At 41.2% G+C, this 2,500-nt stretch overlaps 1 protein-coding gene across 1 annotated transcript in view; it reads right to left on the bottom strand.

Annotated features, from left to right (window-relative positions):
* The window catches only part of LOC127000110 (uncharacterized), a 158,666-nt gene that overhangs the window by 146,366 nt on the left and 9,800 nt on the right, over positions 1–2,500 (bottom strand). The gene's annotated exons all lie outside the window — the stretch shown is intronic.

Genomic DNA, 2,500 nt, shown 5'->3' with positions numbered 1-2,500 from the left:
ATGGTTTTTTGTGGTAGTTAAGAAAGATAAAGTAGGTTAGGTAAAATAAGGGAAAAAGGGGTTTACGTAGATGTTTTTTGAGGTAGAAGATGTGGAATTAAAGTAAGGTTAAGTAAGATATGGGAGAAGGGAGACTAAGATGGTTTTTGAGGTAGTTCAGAATGGCAAAGTAAGTTAAGTAAAGTAAGGGAAAAAGGGAATTACGTAGATGTTTTTTGAGGTAGAAGATGTAGAAGTTAAGTAAGGTTAGGTAAGATATGGGAGAAGGGAGACTTAGACGAATTTTGACGTAGATAATGCAGTAGAAAGTGAAATCCAAGGTAAGGTTAAGTAAAGTATGGGAGAAAGGGGAGACTTAAACGGATTTTAAGGAAGATATTGAGGTAGAAAGTGAAATCCAAGGTAAGATTAAGTAAAGTATGGGAGAAAGGCGAGACTTAAACGGATTTTAAGGAAGATATTGAAATAGAAAGTGAAATCCAAGGTTAGGTTAAGTAAAGTATCGGAGAAAGGGGAGACTTAAACGGATTTTAAGGAAGATAATCAAGTAGAAGAGAAAAGAAATCAAATGAAAAAAGAGAAATAGGAGACACTAGATGGTTTTTGAAGTTGATCTAGGAGTAAAGTGTCGTAATGTAAGATATTTTGAAGTAGATGGATAGATAAGTAGAAGGTGAAGTTAAGTAATGAAGAAGAAGAAGAGGGGAAGAGGAGAAAAAGGAATAGGATGAGGAGAGGAGGAACAGGAGGAGGAAAAGATGAAGAAATAGAAAGATGAAGGATTAGGAAAGAAAAATCAATTGGCGTTCACGAATAAGGGGAAAAGAGAAGGAGGAGGAGGAGGAGGAAGAGGAGAAAAAGGAATAGAAAGAGATTTAGAGAAGAAACGAATGAAAGAGATACAGATAAACAGATAGATAGATAGATAGATTGATTGAAGGGAAGATACGAAGGGGAAAAGACAATAGAGATAAAGAAAAATATGAAGAAATAACTGAAAAAGGAAGCGACGGAGGATTAGGACGAAGGCAAAGGAATGGAGGGAGGAAAAGGAAGGGAAGATAAAGAAGAAAAAAACTGTGAGAAAAAGGATTAGAGAGCGAGAGAGAGAGAGAGAGAGAGAGAGAGAGAGAGAGAGAGAGAGAGAGAGAGAGAGAGAGAGAGAGAGAGCACACACAAACCCATATATCCACTCAACAAGCTCTCACACACACACACACACACACACACACACACACACACACACACACAGAACCCCTTCCCATCCCCCTCCCCCACCCCCACAACACCCCCTTCCAACCCCAATCCCTTACACCCCCTCTACACACACACACACACACACACACACACTTTACACAAAACAAATTGAGGAAGGATAATGCGAAGTCGTCCATTTCAAGGCTACAGAGAACAACACACATTGTCCTGAAGCCTAACTAATGGAGAGGACATGGAGGAATGCAGAGGTAGAGGTGGGGAGGTGAACTAAACGAAGGGAGAAGAAGGAAAAGGAGGAGGAGGAGGAGAGGACCAGAGGGAGAGGGAGAGAGAGGAGGAGATGAAGAAATACGAAGATAGAAGGTTATATTGTAAGGTTAAAAGGATGTTAATTGACGATGAATAATGAAGATAGGAGAAGGAGGAGGAGGAGGAGATGGAGAAGAAGGAATATAAAGATGGAAGCTCGAAAAAGAAGGTCAAAAAAAGGATGTTAATTGGAAATGAATGATAAAGAAAAAAAGAGGAGAAAAAGGAGAATTAGGAGAAGGAAATGAAGGAAGACGAAGTGATTTGAGAAGAGAATGGTAAATAGATAGAGAGATAGACAGATAGGAGAAAAAGATAGATAGATGGATAGATAAAGATAGATAGATAAATAGATAGAGAAAGAGACCTGCACCTTCACAACCAACCCACTTCCTCTTCGTACTATACCCTTGATTAAAAAAAAAAAGAGAGAGAGAGAGAGAGAGAGAGAGAGAGAGAGAGAGAGAGAGAGAGAGAGAGAGAGAGAGAGAGAGAGAGAGAGAGAGAGAGAGAGAGAGAGAAAAAATCCGCTTGGTCTGACTAAAAGCTGCCATTAGTTTTAGCTCCACTACGGTAAATATTGGTGATGCTTGGCTATTTGTCCGCCGTGTCGAGTGGGTAGGTTAAGAGGAGGGGGTTCGAATCCAGTCTTAGGGTAACGAAGTCGATGTTTTACCTCTCTCTATACGTGGTGTCAGAAGAATGTAATTATGGCAAGCAATGGGTCAGGAATATGTTGCTTTATTTCTCGTTTTCTTTACGTGGGGTCTCAGTGTCGGTGGCCCCAGTCCGATGGTGGCGCGGGAAAGTATTTTATAGTGGTGCCGTTCTTGCTTTGCTCATGCTGCCCCCCGGAGCTCCACTCGATCCTCTTGAGAGTTTCGCTGGAGTCCGGGTTGATAGGCGGTCATCAGGACAGCATGTGGGTTGTCTTAGGCCACTCAGCGGTGACTGGTAATTGCCATCTTGTAGG

The sequence above is a fragment of the Eriocheir sinensis genome, chromosome 17 (assembly GCF_024679095.1).
Source record: "Eriocheir sinensis breed Jianghai 21 chromosome 17, ASM2467909v1, whole genome shotgun sequence".
In the NCBI taxonomy this organism is placed as follows: Eukaryota; Metazoa; Arthropoda; class Malacostraca; order Decapoda; family Varunidae; genus Eriocheir; species Eriocheir sinensis.
The sequence above is the reverse complement of the archived record's forward strand: the minus strand, read 5'-3'. Positions and strand labels throughout refer to the sequence as shown.